Source organism: Tachyglossus aculeatus, chromosome 17 (genome assembly GCF_015852505.1).
Source record: "Tachyglossus aculeatus isolate mTacAcu1 chromosome 17, mTacAcu1.pri, whole genome shotgun sequence".
In the NCBI taxonomy this organism is placed as follows: Eukaryota; Metazoa; Chordata; class Mammalia; order Monotremata; family Tachyglossidae; genus Tachyglossus; species Tachyglossus aculeatus.
The window spans coordinates 38,022,821-38,049,794 of record NC_052082.1 but is presented as its reverse complement, the minus strand read 5'-3'; positions in this window follow the sequence as shown (position 1 = coordinate 38,049,794).

The window sequence follows — 26,974 nt, the reverse complement described above, 5'->3', positions numbered from 1 at the left end:
AGCACTTACAATGTGCTAATAACTGTACTGAGCACTGGGGAAGATAAAAGATAATCAAGTCTAGCTAAGCTATGGCCTCAGATTACCTTTGTAGTAAGAATAATTGTGGTATTTGTTAAACATTCACTATTTGCCAAGCAGCCTGCGAGTCAGAAGGACTAGGGTTCTAATCCTGGTCCCTTTACTTGTCTGCTGTTTGAGCTTGGGCAAATCATTTCACTTGTCTGCACTTCAGTTGTCTCATCTGTAAAATGAGCCCCATGTGGTACATGGGTATTGTCCAACCTGATTACCTTTTATCTACCCCAGTGCTTAGAATAGTGACGGGCACATAGTAAGCATTTAACAAATACCTTTAAAAAAATACAAGAAAATCAGGTCAGACACAGGTCCCGTCCTACATTGTGTTCAACACAGAGATGGAAAGCAGGGCTTTTAACCAGTTTTATCCCCATTTTACAGGTGAGGAAACCGAGGTACAGTGAAGTTAAGTGACTTGCACGAGGTCACACAGAGCTAGCAGAGCCGCGATTAGAGGCCAGGTTTCATGACTTCATGTCTCGTCTTCTTTCCAGTAAGAGACATTTTATTTTAAGCCCTTCAACTACTGAAGGGTAACACATAACCGTGACTCCAGCTATCAAGTTTTCACATTAGCTTGTATCTAACCTAGGACAGAGCACTGTGCTTGGCACATAGTAAGTACTTCACAAACAAATACCTTAAAAAAGCCCCCAAATACCTTCTCTCCCTTTCCTTTAGACTGGTGAGCCCCATGTAGGTCAGGGACTGCGTCTGACCTGATTATTGTGCTTCTACGTCAGAGTGTAATACAGTGCTTTGCACATAAGAAGTGCTTAACAAATACCAAAATTTTAATAATTATACCAAATAGTAATAAAAATAACAATACTAAAAGTGGGTAATTCTATGAACAGGATAATTCTCTAAACACTAACAGATTTCATACAGAGTCATTCCTCTCATGGTATTTGTTAAGAGCTTACTCTATGCCAGGCACTGAACAAAGTGCTGGGGCAGATACGAGCTAATCAGGTTAGAAACAGTCCCTGTCCCACATGGGACTCACACTCTTAATCTCCCCATATACAGGTGGGGTAACTGAGGCTCAGAGAAGTTAAGTGACCTGCCCAAAATCAGGCAGCAGACAGGTGGTGTAGCTGGGATTAGAACCCAGGTCCTTCTGATTCTTGCCACATGTCCCCAAATCCTCTGATTAATCAATCAATGTATAGTGTATATTGAGACCTTACTGGGTGCAGAGCACTGTGGAAAATGGATCTACAGAGGTAATTACTCAGTTGGCTGTAACTCCCCGAGGTGTGTGAGTGGGGCGATGAGGAAGGGGGTTCGTATCTTCTAAATCTTTCGTGTTCTCCCAAGCAAACAATGTTCTGTCTGTGATATATGCTATTGATTGATTACTGGGTGGCCCGGTGGAAAGATCTTGGGCTTGGGAGTCAGAGGACTAGGGTTCTAACCCCAATCCTAGCTCTGTCATTTAACTGCTATGTCACTTTGGGCAAACACTTCATTTCTTTGTGCCTCAGTTCCCTCATACTTAAAATGAGGATTAACTGTGAGCCCCAGGTGGGACAGGGACTATGTCCAAACAAATTATCTTGAACCTACCCAGCGCTTAGTACAATGTCTGGCACATAGTAAGCTCTTTTCAAATACCACCCTCACACACACACATACACGCACAGATTAGACCACCCCCATGCCTTGTTCTAAGATTGTATTTTTATCTTGCATAATAATGATGGAATTTGTTAAGCGCTTACTATGTGCAAAGCACTGTTCTAAGCACTGGAATCTACTTCAGAATTTATCCCCTAGTAAGTACTTCATAAATGTCATTTTTCTGCGTAGCAGTCATTGTTATAATATTATGTATAATGTATAGCAATTATTATGAGTATTACATAGCACATTTTTTTCCAAAGCCTTTTCAAGTTGTTCATCCCATCTTTGACCTTATAACACCCCTGTGAGCTAGGAAGAGGGAGGAAGTATCATTCCTAGAGTGGCCTAGTGGGAAAACCCCGGGCTGGGAGCCAGCGGACTAGGTTCTAATTCCAGCTCTGCTTCTTGCCTGCTCTGTGACCTTGGACATGTCAATTTACTTCTTTGTTCACCTGTTTCTTTTTCTTCTTTAAAATGGGGATTCGATGACTGTCCTCCCTCTGTGAGTTCCATGTGGGACAGGGACTATGCCCTAACTGATTATCTTGCATCTACCCCAGAGCTTAGTGCAGTGCCTGGCGCATAGTAAGCACTTAACAAATACCATTAAAACAAACAAACAAAAAAGCAGCTACTTACGTGTGTTCCTCAGGGGTAGCTATTTGGGGTAGGTGGCCCTGCCGCGGGAGAATAACAGAGAATAAGTCAGAGACTTGGCTTCCTCTGTAATCAACCACACAGCCCACTTGTCACTCTCTCAGTCATGTTTAAGTAACCAACTGATGCGTTTGTCATGGATGAGAAGCTTCCTGAGTACAGAGGGAAGGATGCCCCTACTGGAGATGGGTCTGTTGCTTCCAAGATGGTCCTCAGGGGCAATCAGGAGGTGGGATTATTGTATTCCACCCTGGGATTTCCTCGGTTACTTGGTTGGCTGTTGACTTCCTCTGGTTCCCAGCCCCTGGAGTGGAGGACTCCGGGAGAGGCTGATGGGAGACTGGACGAGAGCAGGGCGTTGTGACCGTCAGAGCCATTAATAATAATAACGATGGTATTTGTTAAGCACTTACTACCTGTACTTACTGTACTAAGCGCTGAGGTGGATAGGAACAAATTGAGTAAGACCCAAAACCTGTCACATGTGGGGCTCACCGTCTCATGACAAGCGGGGGAGGGTTGAACGCTCACCTGGATGTGATGTCGGTCTTTTTCTTACTATTACTTCAGAATGGTCAGTCAGTTAGTCGGTCAATTGTATTTATTTATCGCTTGCTTGGGAGAGTACAATATAACAATAAACAGTGACATTTCCTGCCCACAACTAGTTTACAGTCTAGAGGGGAAACAGACTTTGATAGAAATAAATCAAATACAGATATGGACATCAGTGATGTGGGGCTGGGAGGAGGGATGTATAAAGGGAGAAGGTCAGGGTGACGCAGAAGGAAGTTGGAGAAGAAGAAAGAAGGGCTTAATCAGGGAAGGCCTCTTAGAGGATATGGGCCTCAATAAGGCTTTGAAGGAGGGGAGAGTCATTGTCTGTTGGATATGAAGAGAAGCAGCGTGGTCTAGTGGAAAGAGCCCGGACTTGGGAATCAGAGGACGTGGGTCCTAATCCCGGCTCCCCCACTTGTCTGCTCTGTGATCTTGAGCAAATCACTTAACTTCTCTGTGCCTCAGTTGACCTCATCTGTAAAATGGGGATTAAGACTGTGAGCCCCACGTGGGACAATCTGCTTAACTTGTACCCCAGCGCTTAGAACAGTGCTAGGCACATAGTAAGCACTTAATAAATGCCATCATTATTATTATGTGAAGAGGGAGGGAGTTCCGGGCCAGAAGAAGGATGTTGACAACGAGATACTCATTCATTCATTCATTCAATCGTATTTATTAAGTGCTTACTGTGTGCAGAGCACTGTACTAAGTGCTTGGAAAGTACAATTCGGCAACAGATAGAGACAATCCCTACCCAACAATGGGCTCACAGTCTAGAAGGGGGACAAAGACAACGAAACTAAACAAGTAGACAGGTATCAATAGCATCAAAATAGACAAAATTATAGATATATACACATCGTTAATAAAATGAATAGAATAATAAATGTGTACAAAGATGGAGGTCCAGTGATCAGGTTGGCATTAGAAGAGTGAAGTGTGCCGTCTGGGAGGGTGACGGCACTAGCAGACATCCTGAATCCTCAAGCTTCTCTTATTCTTACCTCTTAAAGTGGGGATCAGCCCCCAGAAACACCCTACACACCTGTACACGACGTCCAGACCTGTGGGGAGTTTAGGTGTGGTTCTTCATTCGATCCACCAATCTATGGTATTTATTGGGTGCTTACTGCGTGCAGAGCAGTGTACTAAACGTTTGGAAGAGGATAATATAACACAAATGGTGGAAACATTCTCTGCCCACAAGGAATCAATAAATCGATAGATCTGTGCTGTTTATTGAGCACTTACTGTGCGCAGAACACTGTACTAAGCACTTCATCATCATCATGAATCGTATTTATTGAGCGCTTACTGTGTGCAGAGCACTGTACTAAGCGTTTGGGAAGCAGAAGTTGGCAACATATAGAGACGGTCTCTACCCAACAGTGGGCTCACAGTCTAAAAGGGGGAGACAGAGAACAAAACCAAACACAATAACAAAATAAAATAAATAGAATAGATATGTACAAGTAAAATAAATAGAGTAATAAATATGTACAAACATATATACATATATACAGGTGCTGTGGGGAAGGGAAGGAAGTAAGATGGGGGAGATGGAGAGGGGGACGAGGGGGAGAGGAAGGAAGGGGCTCAATCTGGGAAGGCCTCCTGGAGGAGGTGAGCTCTCAGTAGGGCCTTGAAGGGAGGAAGAGAGCTAGCTTGCGGATGGGCAGAGGGAGGGCATTCCAGGCCAGGGAGATGACGTGGGCCGGGGGTCGATGGCGGGACAGGCGAGAACGAGGTACGGTGAGGAGATTAGCGGTGGAGGAGCAGAGGTTGCGGGCTGGGCAGTAGAAGGAGAGAAGGGAGGTGAGGTAGGAGGGGGCGAGGTGATGGAGAGCCTTGAAGCCCAGGGTGAGGAATTTCTGCCTGATGCGCAGATTGATTGGTAGCCACTGGAGATTTTTGAGAAGGGGAGGAATGTGCCCAGAGCGTTTCTGGACAAAGATAATCCGGGCAGCAGCATGAAGTATGGATTGAAGTGGGGAGAGACACGAGGATGGGAGATCAGAGAGAAGGCTGATGCAGTAGTCCAGACGGGATAGGATGAGAGCTTGAACGAGCAGGGTAGCGGTATGGATGGAGAGGTAAAGGTGGATCTTGGCAATGTTGCGGAGCTGAGACCGGCAGGTTTTGGTGACGGCTTGGATGTGAGGGGTGAATGAGAGAGCGGAGTCGAGGATGACACCAAGGTTGCGGGCTTGTGAGATGGGAAGGATGGTAGTGCCGTCAACAGAGATGGGAAAGTCAGGGAGAGGGCAGGGTTTGGGAGGGAAGACAAGGAGTTCAGTCTTGGACATGTTGAGTTTTAGGTGGCGGGCAGACATCCAGATGGAGATGTCCTGAAGGCAGGAGGAGATGCGAGCCTGGAGAGAGGGGGGAGAGAGCAGGGGCAGAGATGTAGATCTGGGTGTCATCAGTGTAGAGATGATAGTTGAAGCCGTGGGAGTGAATGAGGTCATCAAGGGAGTGCGTGTAGATTGAGAACAGAAGGGGACCCAGCACTGAACCTTGGGGAACCCCCACGGTAAGAGGATGGGAGGGGGAGGAGGAGCCTGCAAAAGAGACTGAGAATGAACGACCGGAGAGACAAGAGGAGAACCAGGAGAGGACGGAGTCTGTGAAGCCAAGGTCAGATAACGTGTTGAGGAGAAGGGGGTGGTCCACAGTGTCAAAGGAAGCTGAGAGGTCGAGGAGGATTAGGACAGAGTATGAGCCGTTGGATTTGGCAAGCAGGAGGTCATTGGTGACCTTTGAGAGGGCAATTTTCACCTCTACCACCCCCTCCAGATTCTTGTAGCTGTTATCTACCGCCCTCCCGGCCCCACTTCCAACTTCTTTAACGACTTTGACCCCTTCCTCACCTTCCTTCTCTCCTTCTCCATGCCCACTCTGATCCTCGGAGACTTCAATATCCACATGGATATCCCTAACGACTCCTCTGCCGCCCGCCTTCTATCTCTCCTTGACGCTGCCAACCTCTTCCTCCACCCCACCTCACCCACTCACCAACTTGGTCATACCCTCGACCTCATCATCTCCTACTGCTGCACTGTGTCCACCCTCACCAACTCTGAAATCCCTCTCTCTGACCATAATCTTCTCACCTGCCTCCTCAATCACACTCCTTTCCCCTGTAAATCCGTATTACTCCCTCACAGAGATCTCCGCTCTCTGGACCCCACACATCTTTCGGAGCGCCTCACACCCCACCTCGCCGCCCTCTCCTCTCTACCCAGTCTTGATGATCAGATTACTGCTCTCAACTCTACCCTCTCTACTCAGCTAGACTCACTCGTTCCCCTTTCCCTTCGCCGCTCTCGTACCACTAACCCACAGCCCTGGATCACTGCCACTGTCCGCCTCCTTCGCTCTTATGCTCGAGCTGCCGAACGCTGCTGGCAAAGTCTAAACACCATGCCAACCTCGTTCACTTCAAGTTTCTCCTTTCCTGCCTTAACTCAGCCCTCTCTTCTGCCAGACAAAACTATTTCTCCTCCCTTATTGACACCCTTGCCCATCACTCCCGCCAGCTCTTCCGTACATTCAACTCCCTTCTCAGGCCCCCGGTTCCTCCCCCTCCTCCTTCCGTCACCCGCAACGATCTGGCCTCCTACTTCATTAACAAAATTAAATCCATCAGGTCCGACCTCCCCAAAGTCACTTCCCCCCTTCTCCAACTCCCCGGCTCTCAACACTCTCTGCTACTCTCCCATCCTTCCCAGCAGTATCCTCAGAGGAGCTCTCCTCCCTCCTCTCAAGTGCTACTCCGGCCACCTGTGCTTCTGACCCCATTCCCTCTCATCTCATGAAATCTCTCGCTCCATCCCTTCTTCCCTCCTTAACCTCCATCTTCAACCGCTCATTCTCCACTGGTTCCTTCCCCTCTGCCTTCAAACATGCCCATGTCTCTCCCATCCTAAAAAACCCCTCTCTTGACCCCACCTCACCTTCCAGTTATCGCCCCATATCCCTCCTACCATTCCTTTCCAAACTCCTTGAACGAGTTGTCTACACGCACTTCCTAGAATTCCTCAACAACAACTCTCTCCTCGACCCCCTCCAGTATGGCTTCCGTCCCCTACATTCCACGGAAACTACCCTCTCAAAGGTCACCAATGACCTCCTGCTTGCCAAATCCAACGGCTCATACTCTGTCCTAATCCTCCTCGACCTCTCAGCTGCCTTTGACACTGTGGACCACCCCCTTCTCCTCAACACGCTATCTGACCTTGGCTTCACAGACTCCGTCCTCTCCTGGTTCTCCTCTTATCTCTCCGGTCGTTCTTTCTCAGTCTCTTTTGCAGGCTCCTCCGCTACTCTGCTCATTCAAGCTCTCATCCTATCCCGTCTGGACTACTGAATCAGCCTTCTCTCTGATCTCCCATCCTCATGTCTCTCCCCACTTCAATCCATACTTTATGCCACTGCCCGGATTGTCTTTGTCCAGAAACGCTCTGGGCATGTTACTCCCCTCTTCAAGAATCTCCAGTGGCTACCAATCAATCTGCACATCAGGCAGAAACTCCTCACCCTCGGGTTCAAGGCTCTCCATCACCTCGCCCCCTCCTACCTCACCTCCCTTCTGTCCTTCTACAGCCCAGTCCACACCCTCCGCTCCTCCGCTGCTAATCTCCTCACTGTACCTCGTTCTCACCTGTCCTGCCATCGACCCCCGGCCCACGTTATCCCCCGAGCCTGGAATGCCCTCCCTCTGCCCATCCGCCAAGCTAGCTCTTTTTCTCCCTTCAAGGCACTGCTGAGAGTTCACCTCCTCCAGGAGGCCTTCCCAGACTGAGCCCCTTCCTTCCTCTCCCCCTCGTCCCCCTCTCCATCCCCCCATCTTACCTCCTTCCCTTCCCCACAGCACCTGTATATATGTATATATGTTTGCACGTATTTATTACTCTATTTATTTATTTATTTATTTTACTTGTACATATCTATTCTATTTATTTTATTTTGTTAGTATGTTTGGTTTTGTTCTCTGTCTCCCCCTTTTAGACTGTGAGCCTACTGTTGGGTAGGGAGTGTCTCTATATGTTGCCAATTTGTACTTCCCAAGCGCTTAGTACAGTGCTCTGCACATAGTAAGCGCTCAATAAATACGATTGATGATGATGATGATGAAGGGGGAGAGGGACGGCAACTTCAAGTGGGAGGAGGAGGTTTTGGTGAAGAAAACAGCGGTGATGGCGAGGTGGGGCAGGGTGATGGAAAAGGCTTTGGCCCAGCCTTCGGCGGTCGGCATCCTCAGAACGGCCCGGAAGATGTGCACCTATGAGACGATGATGGAGGCCAAGCAAACCACCCCCAGGGAGATACCGGTGTCAAGGGCCGCGTGTTTAACAGAGCAAGAGACGTTTACTAAGGAGGGGATATCGCAGAAGAATTGTTGAAGAGCGGTGCACCTGCAGAACAACAGGGAGAAGGTATCAGCTGAGAAGAAGGCTCCAACCATTCCCCCGCTGAGCCAGGAGGCGGCGGCCATCTTCCCACCGGCTCCGGTAGGCAGATAGCGGTGTAGCGGTCGTAAGACATGGCTGTGAGGATGAACAGCTCTGAGCCGGCAAACCAGACCACGGAGAAGACTTGTGTGTGACACAACACTGATTTCTCTACGGTCGGTCAGGGAGTTGTGGATGGATTTTGACGGAGATGAGGCAGAGGTCGTGGACAGACAGATGCCAGAGGAAGAAGTACATGGGGGTATGGAGGCGTCGTTCGAGGGCAGCGACAGCGATGATGAGCGGATTACTCGTCAGGGCCACCAGGTAGACCAGGAGGAACAGCATGGCGTGGACCAGCTGCAGCTCCTGGACCTCCGAGAATTCCAGCAGGAGTAATTCCGTCAGTCCAGTCAAGTTGAACATTTCTAGGAGAAGACTTCCCTTGGGTACGACAAGAAGGAATTTGCTTCAGACCAGTGATTCCCAGTGACGGAGCCGGGATGTGGGTGTTCATTTTATTGCTATCCTAACAATTACTTAGGGATTTATTAAATGCTAATTATGTCAGGGCACTGTGATAAGTGCTGGGGTAGATTGTCTGCTAGTCCGAGAGGCAGAAGGGTCTCCTAGTGGACAGGGCACGGACTTGTTAGTCAGTAGATTTGGGTTCTGATCTCTGCCCGACTAGTGGCCTGAGACTTTGGGCAAGTCACTTTTAGACTGTGAGCCCACCTTTTAGACTGTGAACCCACTGTTGGGTAGGGACTGTCTCTACATGTTGCCAATTTGTACTTCCCAAGCGCTTAGTACAGTGCTCTGCACATAGTAAGCGCTCAATAAATACGATTGATGATGAAGTCACTTATTCTCTTTGTGCCTAGGTTTTCTGGTCTGTAAATTGGGGAAGTTTTACCTGCTTTCCCCAAGTGTTGACCTGTAAGTCCCATGTGAGTCAGGGACCGTGTCCTATCTGTTTGCTCTCAGTCAGTCAGTCAGTCAAATCCTCGGGCCTGGTACACCCTCCCTCCTCAAATCTGCCAAACTAGTACACTTCTTCCCTTCAAAGCCCTACTGAAAGCTCATCGACTCCAGGAGGCCTTGTCAGACTAAGCCCCCCTTTTCCTTTGCTCCCTCTCCCCTCCCCATTGCTCCGACTCGCTCCTTTTGCTCTACCCCCTCCCCACCAAACAGCACTTGTGTATATATGTACGTATTTATACTAATTCTATTTATTTTTTATTAATGGTAAGTATGCATCTATGATTCTATTTATTCATAATGATGCTACTGATGCCTACTTCCTTGTTTTGCTGTTTCCTCGCCCCTTCTAGACTGTGAGCCCGTTGTGGGCAGGGATTGTCTCTATTTGTTGCTGAGTTGGACTTCCCAAGCTCTAGTACAGTGCTCTGCACGCAGTAAGTACTCAATGAATGAATGAACTGTATTTCTTTAGCGATTACTGTGTGCAGAGCACTGGACCAAGTGCTAAGGAGAGTACAATATGACAATATAACTGCCACATTCCCTGTCCACAACAAGATTACCGTCTGGAGTCTACAATCTTATAGTCTTCTGTTCCAGCCTCCGCGTTTTGAATAGTGTTTAGCCCATTGTAAATCCTGAATAAATGCAGGAACTAAGAATCATAACAAGGGCTTGACTTCAGCACCACCACACCCTCCGGTCCCTTTCTATCTCAACAGGGCTCTCTGGCTCCTTGATCTATCACTCGTCTACTGTGTGATCTTGGGCAAGTCACTTAACTTCTCTGTGCCTCATAATAATAATAATAATAATGATAATGGTATTCGTTAAGCGCTTACCATGTGCCAGGCACTGTTCTAAGCGCTGGGGTAGATACAAGGTAATTAGGTTGCCCCACGTGGTGCTCACAGTCTTAGTCCTCGTTTTACAGATGAGGTAACTGAGGTACAGAGACGTTAAGTGACTTGCCCAAGGTCACACAGCAGACACGTGTCACACATGGGGCTCACAGTCTAGGTAGGAGGGACAACAGGAGAATTGAAGTCCATAGATGTGAATCAACTTGCCCAAGGTCACCCAGCCAGAAACTGGTATCATACACAGGTCCTTCTGTCTCCCAGATTCAGGCCATGCTGCTCTTTGACCCCTAGGTCATGAAATTCCACTGGTCTGGAATGCCTCCCTACTGCAAATCCATCAGGTCAATCAATTAATAATACTTATTGAGCGCTTACCGTGTGCAGAGCATTGAAATAAGCCCTTGGGAAAATACAGTGTCACAATATAATAGTCACGCTCCCTGCCCAAAACGAGCTGACAGTCTAGAGTGGGAGACGGACATTGATATACATTAATGAATTAGAGGTATATACATAGGTGTTGTGGGGCTGAGGGTGAGGTGAATAAAGGGAGCAAATCAGGGTGACACAGAAGAGAGTGGACGAAGAGGAAAGGAGGGATTATTCAGGGAAGGCCTCTTGGCTTTCAGTAAAGCTTCGAACAGGCAGGGCTGGTTATATAAGATCACAACTTTCTTCATCTCTCCAGTGCCCTTCTAATATTATCATTTACTTCCCTTGAATTTCCCACAGTGAACACCTTCTCCTCCCCACATCCTCTCCCCATTCACTCAGTGATATTACTGAGCGCTTAATATGCGCAGAGCACTGTACTATATGCTTGGGAGAGTAGAATACAACAGAATTAGCAGACATATTCCCTGCCCATAATGAGCAGGTCAGGCTCGAGCTGGAATTTTCTGGTCTGCCCTGGCTTTGGGTCCCGTCGGCATTCCTCCGACCCCTCAGTGTCCCCCGGATTGTCGGCGAGCCTTCTAAAAGGGGAGAGGGCACAAGCCTCCACCCCTCTTTCTCTCTTTCGAATGGGGCCGGGAGTCTTTCCAGATGGTGACATCTTCTTTCTTTCCCAAAGTTCCTGGGTCATCTGAGGGCTATTCGCAAGAGGAGACGAGGACAAAGCTCTTCAGAAGAGTCGGTGCATCGTGGTACGGGCTCTCGGGGGTTTTCAGGCTCTTGGTGGCTTCTATCTCACAGGAAGGCATCGGGGCTGCCAGCCCAATCTATAAAGGCAGTGGTTCCTCTTGATTTCCTGGGTCAGTAGCTTTTACGTTCGTCTTGCCCTACTACAGCTCAGCCCACACACTTCACTCCTCTAATTCATTCATTCAACCTTATTTATTCAGCCCTTACTCTGTGCAGAACATTGTACTAAGCGCTTGGGAAGTACAAGTTGGCAACATATAGAGATGGTCCCTACCCAACAATGGGCTCACAGTCTAGAAGGGGGAGACAGATAACAAAACAAAACATGTAGACAGGCGTCAAAATCGTCAGAACAAATAAAAGTACAGCCATATGCACACCATCAACAAAATAAATAGAATAGTAAATATGTACAAGTAAAACAAATAGAGTAAGAAATATGTACAAATATATACAAGTGCTGTGGGGAGGGGAAGGAGGTAAGACGGGGGGATGGGGAGGAGGAGAGGAAGATGTGGGCTCAGTCTTTAAAGGCCTCCGGAAGGAGATGAGCTCTCAGTAGGACTTTGAAGGGAGGAAGAGAGCTAGCTTGGCGGATGTGTGGAAGGAGGGAATGACCCCAGGCCAGGGGAAGGACGTGGGCCGGGGGTCGACGGGTAGACAGGTGAGAACGAGGTACAGTAGGGAGGTTAGCAGCCGAAGGGCGTAGGGTGCAGGCTGGGCTGTAGAAAGAGAGTAAGGAGTTGAGGTAGGAGGGGACGAGGTGATGGAGAGCCTTGAAACAAAGAGTGAGGAGTTTTACTTGATTCGTAGGTTGACAGGCAGCCACTGGAGACTTTTGAGGTGGGTAGTAACATGCCCAGAGCGTTTCTGTACAGAGATAATCTGGGCAGCAGAGTGAAGTATAGACTGAAGTGGGGAGAGACAGAAGAATGGGAGATCAGAGAGGAGGCTGATGCAGTAATCCGGTCGGGATAGGATGAGAAATTGAACCAGCAAGGTAGTGGTTTGGATGGATAGGAAAGGGCGGAACTTGGCAATGTTGTGGAGGTGAGAACGGCAGGTTTTGGTGAAGGACTGGATGTGTGGAGTGAACGAGAAAGCAGAGTCGAGGATCACACCAAGGTTGCAGGCTTTTGAGACGGGAAGCATGGTAGTGCCATCTGCAGTAACGGGAAAGTCAGGGAGAAGGCAGGGATTGGGAGGGAAGATAAGGAGTTCAGTCTTGGACATATTGAGTTTTAGATGGCAGGCAGACATCCAGATGGAGATGTTCTGAAGGCAGGAGGCGATACGAGTCTGGAGGGAGGAAGAAAGAGCAGAGGCAGAGATGTAGATTTGGGTGTCATCAGCGTAGAGATGATAGCTGAAACCGTGGGAGCAAATGAGGTCACCAAGGGAGTGAGTGTAGATAGAGAACAGAGGGGGACGAAGACCTGACACTCGAGGAACCCCTACAGTAAGGGGATGGGAGGGGGAGGAGGAGCCCGAAAAGGAGACTGAGAATGAATTGTCGGACAGGTAAGAGGAGAACCAGGAGAGGACGGAGTCTGTGAAGCCAAGGTTGGATAGCGTTTTGAGGGGAGGGGGGTTGTCCACAGTGTCGAAGGCAGCTGAGAGGTCCAGGAGGATTACGATACAGTAGGAGCCATTGGATCCGGCAAGAAGGAGTCATTGGCGATCTTTGAGAGGGCAGTTTCAATGGAGTGTAGGGGGCGGAAGCCAGAATGGAGGGGGTCAAGGAGAGTGTTGGTGTTGAGGAATTCGTTGCAGCAAGTGTAGATGACTCGTTCTAGGAACTTGGAAAGGAAGGGTAGGAGTGAGATAGGGTGATAATTATAAGGGGGTGGGGTCAAGAATGGGTTTTTTTAGTATGGGGAGATGTGGGCATGTTAGAAAGCAGAGGGGAAGGAACCAGGGGAGAGTGAGCGGTTGAAGAAGGAAATTAAGGAGGGGAGGAGGGAAGGGGTGAGAGATTTCATAAATGGGGCCTGAAGCATAGATGGATGGAGTAGCACTTGGGAAGAGGGAGGAGATCTCATCTGACGATACTGCTGGGAAGGATGGGAGAGTAGCGGAGAGGGTTTTGAGCGGGGGGAGATAGAGAAGGGGGTGGGGTGACTTTGGGGAGCTCAGACATGATGGAGGTAATTTTACTAATTAAGGTGGAGGCTAGATCGCTGGGCGTGAGGGTTGGAAGAGGGGGAGGAATGGGGGCCTAAGAAGGGAGTTAAATGTATGGAACAGCTGATGGTGTTGATGGGCATAGGTGTCAATAAGGGAGGAGAAGTAGTTTTGCCTGGCAGAGGAGAGGGCAGAGTTAAGGCAGGAAAGGATAAACTTAAAGTGAACGAGTTTGGCTTGGTGCTTAGACTTTCGCCAGCAGCGTTCAGCAGCACGAGCATAAGAGCAAAGGTGGTGGATAGTGGCAGTGATCCAAGGCTGTGGGTTAGTGGTACGAGAGCGGCGAAGGGAACGGGGAGCGAGAGAGTTGGGTTGAGTAGAGAGGGTAAAGTAAAGAGCAGTAATCTGGTCATCAAGATTGGGTAGAGAGGCGAAGTGGGGTGTGATGCGCTGGGAAAGATGGATGGGTTAGAGAGAGCAAAGGTCTCTGTGAGGTGGTAATATAGATTTAGAGTGGGGAGCAGTGTGAGTGAGGAGGCAGGGGAGAAGGTTCATTCATTCATTCAATCGTATTTATTGAGCGCTTACTGTGTGCAGAGCACTGTACTAAGCGCTTGGGAAGTACAAGTTGGCAACATATAGAGACGGTCCCTACCCAACAACGGGCTCACAGTCTAGAAGGGGGAGGCAGACAGCAAAACAAAACATGTGAACAGGTGTCAAGTCATAAGAATAAATAGAAGAAAAGCTTCTAAAGCACATCATTAACAAAATAAAATAAATAGAATAGTAACTATGTACAAGTAAAATAAATAGAGCAATATATCTGTACAAACATATATATAGGTGCTATGGGGAGGAGAAGGAGGTAAGGCGGGTGGGATGGGGGGGAGGAAGGATGGGGCTCAGTCTGGGAAGGCCTCCTGGAGGAGGTGAGTTCTCAGTAGGGCTTTGAAAGGAGGAAGAGAGCTAGCTTGGCGGATGAGTGGAGGGTGGGCATTCCAGGCCAGGGGGAGGTCGTGGGTCGGGGGTCGACGGCGGGACATGCGAGAACTAGGCACACTGAGGAAGTTAGCGGCAGAGGAGTGGAGGGTGCGGGCTGGGCTGCAGAAGGAAAGATGGGAGGTGAGGTAGGAGGGGGCGAGGTGATAGAGAGCTTTGAAGCAGAGAGTGATGAGGTTTTGCCTGATGCATAGGTTGACTGGTAGCCACTGGAGATTTTTGTGGAGGGTAGTAACATGCCCAGAGCGTTTCTGAACAAAGATGATCCGGGCAGCAGCGTGAAGTATAGACTGAAGTGGGGCGAGACAGGAGGATGGGAGATCAGAGAGGAGGCTGATACAGTAATCCAGTCGGGATAGGATGAGAGATTGAACCAGCAGAGTAGCGATTTGGATAGGAGGAAAGGGCGGATCTTGGCGATGTTGCGGAGGTGAGACCGGCAGGTTTTGGTAACAGATTGGATGTGAGGGGTGAACGAGAGAGCAGAGTCGAGGATGACACCAAGGTTGCAGGCTTGTGAGACAGGAAGGATGGTAGTGTCGTCTACAGTGATGGGAAAGTAAGGGAGAGGGCAAGGTTTGGGAGGGAAAATAAGGAGTTCAGTCTTGGACTATTGAGTTTTAGATGGCGGACAGACATCCAGATGGAGATGTCCCGAAGGAGGAGGAGACACAAGCCTGGCGGGAGGGAGAGAGAGCGAGCAGGGGCAGAGATGTCGATTTGGCTGTCATCAGCGTAGAGGTGATAGTTGAAGCCGTGTTTTTGATCAGAGAGAGGAATTTCAGAGTTGGTGAGGGTAGAAATAGTGCAGCGGTAGGAGATGATGAGATCGAGGGTGTGACCAAATTGGTGAGTGGGAGAAGTAGGGTGGAGTTGGAGTTTGGCAGCTTCAAGGAGAGATAGAAGTCGGGCGGCAGGGGAGTCACCAGGGAGATTAATATGGATGTTGAAGTCTCCGAGAATCAGAGTGGGCATGGAAAAGGAGAGAAGGAAGATGAGAAAGGGATCAAAATTGTTAAAAAAAGTAGGAGTTGGGGTCAGGGGGCGGTAGATGATGGCTACAAGAATCTGGAGGGAGTGGTAGAGGTGAATAATACGGGCTTCAAAGGAGGGTAAAGAAAGGGAAGGGGGAGGAGGGATAGTGCAAAAGCGACATTGGGGTGCGAGAAGTAAACTGACAACTACTCCTTTTCCGGTGAGTGTGGGGGAGTGGGAGAAGAACAGGCCTCCTCTGTAGAGAGCAGAAGAGACCGTGTCATCCGGAGTGAGCCATGTTTCATTTAGGGCGAGGAGGAGGAGAGAGCTAGAAAGGAACAGATCAAGGCTGAAAGGGAGCTTACCTTTAATGGAGAGGGTGTTCCAAAGGCCATACTTGGCAGCAGCTGTGGAGGGAGGGGAGGGGAAGGGTGCAAGGGATAGGGAAGGTTTGGATTGGAATGATTTGGCAGGGGCCTGGGCGGGGAGAGGGGTAAGGGGTGGCGATGAGAAAGGAGAATTGGGATGGAGTGGGGGCGGGGAGGAGGGGATGGAGGGGGTTAGAAGGGAGGGGTTGAGGATTGGCGTAGGTACAGAGGGATTCTGGCAAAGGGGTGAGGGGGAGAAGTGGGGGCGGGGAAAAAGGAGGGAAAGAGCTGGGTGGGAGAGGGGAAGGGGAAGGTGAGGAATGGGAAGGGCAGTTGGGAGCAGGGGAATTGATAGTGCATGGTGAGGTCAGAAAGGTAAATGACAGCACAGCGAGTAGTTAACAATTAACATGCAGTAGCAATAATGCAGTAGCAATAATAAAATAAGTAGATAGTGACATCAAAGAGAGCAGTTAACAATTAACATGCGATGGCAATAATAAAATCAGTAGCTTACTCACCGTGCCCCATTCTCATCTATCTCACCCCCGACCCCTTTTCTACATCCTGCCCCTGGCCAGGAACTCCCCTACCAAGTACACCAGAACACGACTTTCTCCATATTTGAAGTCTTATTAAGGTCACATCTCTAAGTGGTCTTTCCCGAATGAGCCTTATTTTTCCTGGCTCTCTCTCCCCTCCTGCATCATCTTAGCATTTGTATCTGGGACCTCTGGGGGGTCTGATCTTTGCCCCACTCTTAAGCCCCCAGCATTTATATACATATATTTAAATTACAGACTATTAATTATGCATTTATATTAATGTCTGTCTCCCCCTCTAGATGGTGGGCTTGTTGTGGGCCGGAAACGTGTTTGCCAACTCTGTTGTATTGGATTCTCCCAAACACTTAGTACAATGCTCCCTCCCCATCAACACCTGACCATTGGCTTAAAAACATCTCACCAGCTTTCCCCATCTCACCCACGATCTCTCTCCATCCTACCCACCAGCTCTCCCCATCCCACCCACCTGTTCCCCCACTTCACACTTTTCACTCCTCTTCCCAAGATCACCCTCCAATTGTACCTAGCTGTTGTCTCCCAACTCTGACCTTCAGCCCTTCTCCAGATTATGCTACTGTTTCCATAACCCGGAATTCCCTCCCTTCCAATTCCGTTACCTTCTAAGCCGCCCTAAAATCTGACCTTCTTTGAGAAGTTTTCTTGATTAATTCGCCTCAACCCACAATCTAGTCAATTTAACACCTCTCTTACCTTTTATAAGCTCCATTCTTATCCTGCACGTATAGATCTACTTTCCATCTATCTATGTATCTGTTTGCGTATTTACGTGCACTGCAATTATTTATATATTTCCTCCTGATCCATTTTACAACTTCCTGCTATGTGCTTGTACTTTATTCTGCTCCCTCTGTTTTTTTAAAGGTATTTGTTAAGCGCTTACTGTGTGTCGAGCACTGTTCTAAGTGCTGGGGTAGATACAAGTTGGTCAGGTTAGACACAGTCTCTGTTCCGCATGGGACTCACAGTCCAAGTATTGAATGCCCATTTTACAGTGGAGGAAACTAAGCAAAGAGAAGTGAAATGACTTATTCAAGGTCCCACAGCAAGCAAGGGGCAGAGCTGGGATTAGAACCCAAGTTCTTGGGCTCTCAAGTCTGTGTTCTTTCCACTAGGCCAAACTACTTCTTTACCAGTAAACTATTAACTCCTTGGAGACAGGGGTTTTATGTCGTCCCTTTTTTAAGGTATTCGCTAAATGCTTACTATGTGCCAGGAATTGTTCTAAGTACTGGGATAGATGCAAGCTAATCAGGTTGAACACAGTCCTTGTCCATCATGGGGCTCACAGTCTGAAGTTCACTGTCTGAACCCCCATTTCACAGATGAGGTAACTGAGGCACGGAGAAGTTATGTGGCTTTCTCAAGGTCACACAGCAAAGAAGTGGCAAAGCCAGTATTAGAACCCACATCCTCTGATGCCCAAGTCCTGTTATTACTAGGCCATGCTGCTTCTTACTATAGGGTATAGTAGAATATAGATAAATATCTGTATCTGTCTCTATATCTATCTCTATATCTATATTTATATCTATCTATCCTTATATCTACCTACTATCTCTAGACTGTCAGCTTGTTATGGACAAGTTACCTCCTTCTCTTCCCCACAGCACCTGTATATATGTATATATGTTTGTATGTATTTATTACTCTATTTATTTATTTATTTTACTTGTACATATTTATTTTATTTATTTTATTATGTTAATATGTTTTGTTTTGTTCTCTGTCTCCCCCTTCTAGAGCCCACAGTGAGCCCACTGTTGGGTAGGGACCGTCTCTATATGTTGCCAACTTGCACTTCCCAAGCGCTTAGTACAGCACACAGTAAGCGCTCAATAAATGAATTAATGAATGACAGGGAACATATCTGCTAATTCTGTTGTATTGTGCTCTTCCAACTGCTTAATACAATGGTCTGCACACAGTAAGTACTCAATAAATACTCATCGTGTTATGGTCTAGGGTAGATCCAGGATAATCAGATCGCACACACTCCCTCATGCACACGGGGCTCACTGTCTAGGAGGGAGGAAATGTGCAGATATTTAGTCCTTAATCTCCAGATAGGGAAATCAAGGCTTCGTTCAGTGGAAGGGCTGGAATTAGAATCTCAATCTCCTAATTAATCAATCATTCAATGGTATATCTTAAGTGCTTATTGTGTGCAGAGTACAATACCGCGGGCTTGGGGGAGTAATAATAATAATTGTGGTATTTGTTGAGTGCTTACAGTGTGCCAGACACTGTACTAAGCACTGGGATTAGACAAGCAAATCAGTTGGACACAGTCCCTGCCCTACCTGGGGCTCACATCCTCAAACCCTATTTTACAGAGAAGGTAACTGAGGCACAGAGAAGTCAGGTGACTTGCCCAAGGTCACACAGCGGACACGTGGTAGAGTTGGGATTAGCACTCTTGACCTTCTGACTCCTAGGCCCGTACTCTATACACTATGCCAGTTGGTAGACATGTTTCCTTCTCTCAAGATGCTTATGGCCTCGAAGGATAGACGGGCATTAAAATAAATTACAATGCAGCCCTCACACTCCGCTCCTTTGCTGCTAACCTCCTCACTTTGTCTCGTTCTCTCCTGTCCTGCCGTCGACCCCTGGCCCACGTCCTACCTCTGGCCTGGAATGCCCTCCCTCCTCACATTCGCCAAATTAACTCTCTTCCCCCCTTCAAAGCCCTACTGAGAGCTCACCTCCTCCAGGAGGCCTTCCCAGAATGAGCCCCCCTTTTCCTCTGCTCCTCCTCTCCTCCCCACTGTCCGTACTCCCTCCCTCTGCTCTACCCCCTCCCTGCCCCACAGCACTTGTGTATATATGTACATATTTATAATTCTATTTATTTTATTAATGATGTGTATGTCTATTTATTTATTTTGATGCTATTGATGCCTGTCTACTTGTTTTGTTTTGTTTTCTGTCTCCCCCCTTCTAGGCTGTGAGCTCGTTGTTGGATAGGGATTTTCTCTATCTTCTGCCAAATTGTACTTTCCAAGCACTTAGTCCAATACTCTGAACATAGTAAGTGCTCAATAAATACGATTGAATGAATGAATGAATGAATTATGGAAATGGACATAAACGCTGTGGGCTGAGGGTGGGGTAAAAAAATCAAGTGCTGAAAGGAGACAAATCCAAGTTCACAGGTGATGCAGAAGGAGAAAGAGTAAGGGAAATAAGGACTTTGTCTGCGAAGGCCTACTGGAGGAGATGGGATTTCATACCTGGGGATTGTTGGTGAGAAGGTGAGGGGAAGGAGGTGGTGTCGTAGGGAAGAAAATCTGGGAGCCGGAGACTGGACGCGTCCCGGAATAGGCCATGGGGTGTGGGGGAGGAGGAAGCAAATAGCCGAGGCCAAGAGTGAACTCCAGATCAGACTAAGAAGAAGGCATAGAGACAGAAAGGTAGTGACCGCAGTGAGGTTGACTGGAGTTTTTCCGTGTGAGACACACGTCAGTGTGATGGGTCACATGTTCCCCATGGGGCGGTCACGTAGGGCAGGACCGCTACCCTGACCTTGGGGCCAGGCCTCAGAGATGCCAGCCCCTAGGGAATCCAGCCCCGAACAGGACATAATGAGGCCCCTCAGCCCAACATGTGTCCCGCCCCCGGGGGAAATCCCTCAGGAGTGGCAGGGAGTTTTTCCAGAAAGGCCCGGCCTTGCTGAGAGCCCGTCACGTTCCGAGAGGGAGGGAAGAGGAGCTGCGACCCTTTACATCTCCCAGAGACCCTCCTGTGGACGATTTCAGGGAGCTGAGGGGACGGGGGTGGTTGAAGGACAGCAGAGACTAGCGCCCGCTCACCCCAGACTGACCAGCGAGTTTGGACTGGGGAGAACGCAGATGGGAAGTGGTTCCCGGAGGGGCCGGCGGTTACAGAGAACAAGATAAAGCTCTCCCGTTTCCTCTCATATCCACGCGTAACACATTTCTCTTCCCGCGGCATCTCCATCTCTTTCCACCCGCCGGATCTCCTGGGTGGGCGGCGGGGATGGACGGGGTCAGATCGGTGAAAACTGTTCCCAGAAGAGCAGTCTCCATATCCCCTGACAGACCTGGTTATTTCTTCTACACAGTGGCATTTATTGAGCCACTATGATGTGCAGAGCACTGTACAAAAGGCTCTGAAAGAAAAGACTGGGTATGTCCTCCTCCCAAACAGGGGCTCACAATCTAAAAACAAGGGGTGAAGGGGAATCTTACACTTATCTGATTCTCCTTGTTCCTGATTGCGTGGTGGAAGGCAGAGTGGATCTAGATGGGTTTAGGGCAATTCTGTCAGTTCAGACCCCATACTGGATGGGGCCTCTTGGGCTATAATAATAAAAATAATAATAATCATAATAATAACTGTGGTATTTGTTAAGTACTTACCATGTGCCAGGCACTATACAAAGAGCTGGGAGGGATATGGGAAAATCGGGTTGGACAGAGTCCCTGTCCCACGTGGGGCTCACAGTCTCAATCCCCATTTAACAGATGAGGGAACTGAGGCACAGCAAAGTGAAGTCACTTGCCCAAGATCACACAGCGGACAAGTGGCAGAGCTGGAATTAGAACCCAGCTTGTTTTGACTCCCAGGTCTGTGCTCCCAGGTCTAGGCCACGCTGCTTCTCTAATCCAGAAAATATCTCTAGCACAGGGACTTAAGACAAGAACCTGGAGGCGACACTTTAGCCAGAACCTCCCCATTTTCAACTGGTCTGTTCCCTCCTGTTCTGATTCCTTTGTGTAGGGTTCATTTTTATTCTCAGATCTCACCCTTCCCCTGCCTCTGTCTCCAATTCTCACGGCTCTGAAACACCTATGGGTTCTAATGGACCTCAGAGAGGAACATTGGCTCTTTCATTCATTCTATCGTATTGATTAAGCCCTTACTGTGTGCAAAGCACAGTACTAAGGCTCTAGACCTCGTCGAGTGTATGAGGAGTGAGGCTTTTTTAATGGTATTTGCTAAGCACGTATTATGTGTCAGGCACTGTATTAAGCGCTGGTGTGGATTCAAGATAATCAGGTCAGACACAGACTCTCTTCCACCTAGGGCTCACCGTCTTAAATCCTATTTTACAGATGAGTTAACTGAGGCACAGAGAAGTGAAGTGACTTGCCTGATGTCGCATAGCAGAAACGTGGTGGAGCTGGGAATAGCACCCAAGTCCTCTGACTCCCAGTACCATGCTCTTTCCACTAGGCCATGCTGCTTTTCCATGTGGGAAGAGAATGTTGTCTTGTATTCTCCTAAGCGCTTAGTATATTGCTCTGCACACAGTAAACACTCAATAGATACCGTTGATTGCTTGAATTCACTCATTCACTTAATCGTCTTTATTGAGTGCTGTGTTCAAAGGACTTTTCCTTCATCGGCGGATCTGTTATTATTTTATATCCTGCCACCCCAACAAGATTCTAAACTGCTCCTTGTCCCTGTAGATGGTGTCGGAAATTTCCAGGAAATGTTCAATTTCACCAAAGTGATGGGGTTCATGCTCCTGGGATCCTCGGAGTTCCGGGAGCTGCAGCTGGTCCAGGCCGCGTTGTTCCTCCTGGTCTACCTGGCGGCCCCGACAGGGAATCTCCTCATCGTCGCAGTCACCGCTCTCGACCAGCGACTCCACACCCCTATGTACCTTTCCTCAGGAACCTGTCCATCCTCGACCTCTGCCTCATCTCCGTCTCCATCCCCAATGTCATCAGCAACTCCCTGACTGACCGTAGATCCATTTCCTTCCTGGGCTATGCCACCCAGGTCTTCTCGGTGGCTCTGTTTGGTGGTTCAGAGCTGTTTATCCTCACGGCGATGTAGTACAGACCGCAACGCCGCCACCTGCCTTCCCCTGCGTTGGTCCTCATGGACCAACGGGCTAGTGTGAAGATGGCCGCCGCCTCATGGCTCGGTGGGGGAGTGTTTGCAGTGTTGCCATCCTCTGGGACATTATCCCTACCCTTCTGCGGGTCCTTCCTGATCCCACAGTTCTTCTTTGATATCGCCTCTGTGGTCCGACTCTCCTTCTCCGAAACACCCCTCGTCATCGATGCGATCATAGTCACCAGGGCCCTTTTGGGCATCTTCTGCTTCATGCTCATCGTCATCTCATACATGCGCATTTTCTGGGCCATGCTGAGGATGCCGGCCGCCGAGGGCCGGGCCAAAGCCTTCTCCATCTGCCTGCCTCACCTGGCCGTTACGGCTGTGTTTATGACCACGGCGACCTTCAGTACCTTACAATCACTCTCAGACTCCTCCTCAGCTCTGAACCTGCTGGTGTCCATGTTCTACCCGGTGGTGCCCCCTGCTCTGAACACCCTCATCTAAAGACTGAGGAACCGGGACATGAATGCCCCGCTGGGGAGGATCCTGGTTGGGAGTCGGAGTCCTTTCACCCAGGATAGAAAGTTCCTAATGATGCCTTGATCCATTCGCTTCTTTCTCCTTGGATTGACTCTGAGCAAGGCTCATCCCTCTAAAGAAGCAGCATTTACTAATGGAAAGAGCACGGGACTGGGAGTCAGAGGACCTGGGTTCTAATCCCGGCTCTGCCACGTGTCCACCGTGTGACCTTGGGCAAGTCATTTAACTTCTCTGGGCTTCAGTTACCCACCTGTAAAATGGGGATTAAATCCTACTCCCTCCTACTTAGACTGTAAATGGGACAGGGACTGTGTCCAGCTCCATTATCTTGTTTCTACCCCTGCACTTAGTACGGTTCATGGCACATAGTAAGCTCTTAACAAATGCTATTATTACCTCCATCTTTCAGGGTGCCCTATTGAGCTTGGTTATTTTTCTTTTCTCACCCCTCCAGGCAGCATCAATTGTGCTAAGCGCCTGGTGGTGATCTGCACACAGTAAGCATTCAATAAATATGACTGAATTGATCAACCAATGAACTGTATTTATTGAACACTGACTTTGTTCTGAGTGCTGTACTAAGTACTTGTAAGAGTCCCTCTGCTCTACCCCCTCCCCCTTCCCACAGCACTTGTGTATATTTGTACATATTTCTTACTCTATTTTATTAATGATGTGTATATATCATAATTCTATTCTTCTAATTTGATGGTATTGACGCTTGTCTACTTGTTTTGTTTTGTTGGCTGTCTCCCCCTTCTAGACTGTGAGTCCGTTGTTGTGTAGGGATTGTCTCTATCTGTTGCGAAATTGTATTTTCTAAGCGCTTAGTACAGTGCTCTGCACACAGTAAGCGCTCAGTAAATACAATTCAATGAATGAATAATATAACAGACACGTTCCCTCCCAAAGAGAAATTACAGTCTAGACAGGGAGACAGAAATTAATATGAATAAATATATTACAGGTATGTGCTCTGGGACTGGGCAGGTAAGACAAGGAGCAAATCAGGGTGACGCAGAAAGGGGTGGGAGAAAAGGAAATGAGGGTTTAGCCAGGGAAGGCCTCTTGGAGAAGATATGCCTTACATGTTGCAGTGCAACGTATGCGGAGTTGAAGATTTACAGTGAGGGTTAGAATTGAATACCTCAGTGATGAGGCAGGCTGCTAGGTTGTCATGACTATAAGGTTGTGAGTCAGGGAAGAATTCTATAGAACAAGATCATAATAATAAGAATAATAATAATGGTATTTGTTAAGTGCTTACTATGTGGCAAGCACTGTTCTAAGCTCTGGGGGTAGATACAAGGTAATCATGTTGTCCCATGTGGGGCTCACAGTCTTCAGTGCCATTTTACATATGAGGTAACTGAGGCCCAGAGAAGTGAAGTGGCTTGCCACAACGACGTACAGCAGACCAGTGGCAGAGCCGGGGTTAGAACCCACGTCCTCTGACTCCCGAGCCCCTGCTCTTGCCCCTAAGCCATGGCCTCCCGACAGATGATTGAATGTGCATGTCTGACTCCAACCTTGATCTTGAAAGTCAGGTGTAAATAACCCTGAGAGAGAGAGCTGGAAGACTCTGCCTACCTGTACTTGTATGTCTTTTAACCAACCAAAATTATCAAAATTCTCACTGCAACGAAGAAGTTAATGCTGTGTGACCTTGGACAAGTCACTTCACTTCTCTGTGCCTACAGTTAACTCATCTGTAAAATGGGGATGAAGAGTGTGAACCCTTAGTGGGGTAGGGACTGTGTTTAACCAGATTCACTTTTATCTATCCTAGCTCTTAGAACAGTACTTGGCACATAGTAAGTGCTTAACAAGAACCATAATAATAATAATAATAAATGGATGCAGGAGGGGCAGAGGGGCTGGTGCAGGACAGTGAATCGAGCTGTAGGTAGGAGGGTGGGGAGAAATGAGGGGGGTGGCAGTTGACAGAAGGAGCGTTTTCTTAGAGAGGGCAGGGAGGGTAGCGAGTGGGATCAGGAGTGGAAGGGTTAAAGTGAGGTCTGGAGGAGGGAGGATTGGCACATCCGAATCATTTTTAAATGGTCGCCTCACAACTGTGAAGTGGATGAAGCCGGTGGGTCACGGACAACAAAACAAGATGGACACCTCATTGTCATCTCCGCAGTTCCTCTGGAGGTTCTTCCCGTGAGACGCACACCAGTATGACGGGTCACATGGTCCCCAGTGGGGTAGTCACGTGGGGCACGGCTCCACTACCCCACCCAAGGTCACCAGGGTCCCCAGTGGTACCGGACCCTCCGGGAAGCCAGGCACGGACAGTACATAATGGGGCTTCTCAGCCCAATATGTTACCCGTCTCCCAGGGGGAGTCCTGCAGGAGCGTCAGGGGCCTTCATCGAGAGCCCGACATGATCCAAGCAGGAAGCCAGAAGAACCAGGACCCCGCACACCTCCCGGAGATCCTCCTGTGGTCGACGTCCGGGAGCTGAGGGGACAGAGGACGGTTGAAGGACCAAGGACCTTGTGGGAAGATGGTCACCGCCTCATCAACATCATCATCATCAATCGTATTTATTGAGCAGTTACTATGTGCAGAGCACTGTACTAAGGGCTTGGGAAGTACAAATTGGCAACATATAGAGACAGTCCCTACCCAGCAGTGGGCTCACAGTCTAAAAGGGGGAGACAGAGAACAAAACCAAACATACTAACAAAATAAAATAAATAGAATAGATATGTACAAATAAAATAAATAAATAAATAGAGTAATAAATATGTACAAACATAATATATACATATATACAGGTGTTGTGGGGAAAGGAAGGAGGTAAGATGGGGGGATGGAGAGGGGGACGAGGGGGAGAGGAAGGAAGGGGCTCAGTCTGGGAAGGCCTCCTGGAGGAGGTGAGTTCTCAGCAGGGCCTTGAAGGGAGGAAGAGAGCTAGCTTGGCGGATGGGCAGAGGGAGGGCATTCCAGGCCCGGGGGATGACGTGGGCTGGGGGTCGATGGAGGGACAGGCGAGAGCGAGGTACGGTGAGGAGATCAGCGGTGGAGGAGCGGAGGGTGCGGACTGGGCTGTAGAAGGAGAGAAGGGAGATGAGGTAGGAGGGGGCGAGGTGATGGACAGCCTTGAAGCCCAGGGTGAGGAGTTTCTGCCTGATGCGCAGATTGATTGGTAGCCACTGGCTATTGGTAGCTCATGGCTCAGCGGGGGGATGTATTACGTGATGCCATCCTCTGGGACATTCTCCCTACCCTTCTGAGGGTCCTTCCTGATCCCACAGTTCTTCTGTGATATCGCCTCTGTGGTCCGACTCTCCTGCTCCGAAACGCACCTTGTCATCAATGTGATCGTAGTCACCGGAGCCCTTTTAGGTGTCTCCTGCTTCGTCTCCATCGTCATCTCGAACATGCACATCTTCCGGACCATGCTGAAGATGCCGGCCGCCGAAGGCCGGGCTAAAGCCTTCTCCACCTGCCTGCCTCACCTTGCCGTCACGACCGTGTTTTTCACCACGGCTGTCTTTGGTATCTTACATCCACCCTCAGACTCCTCCTCAGCTGTGGACCTGCTGGTGTCCTTGTTCTACACGGTGATGCACCCCGCCCTGAACCCACTCATCTATAGCCTGAGGAACAGGGAAATGAAGATCGTGATGGGGAGGATCCTGGTTGGGAGTCCTTTCTCCAGAGATAGAAAATTTCACTTCACTCTCTAATACTGTTATTTCTCTCCCCAAGGATTGACTCTAGAAAGACTTGAGAGGCCTGCAAAGATCTGATATATTTGTCATTAGAGACTTTTCCTGGCTGCACGCTGCCTATTATCAATAGCTTTGACTAGTTTGGTAGACGAGGTTTTAACCAGCTGCTCTTGACTAGTATTTAAACATAGTTCCCATGTCCGGAAATGGATCCCTGCACTTGGATTCAACCTCTTTATTTACCACCAGCAGAGGGTAGAGCACGGGCCTGGGAGTCAGAAAGAACTGGGTTCTAATGCTGGCTCTGCCATTTGTCTGCTGAGTGACCTTGGGCAAGCCACTTCACTTCTCTGGGCCTCAGTTCCCTCATCTGTAAAATGGGGATTAATAATGTGGGCCACATGTGGGACATGAACTGTGTCCCACCTGATTACCTTGTATCTATCCCAGTGGTTAATACAGTGCCTGGTAAATAGTAAGTGCTTAACAAATACCATTAAATAAAA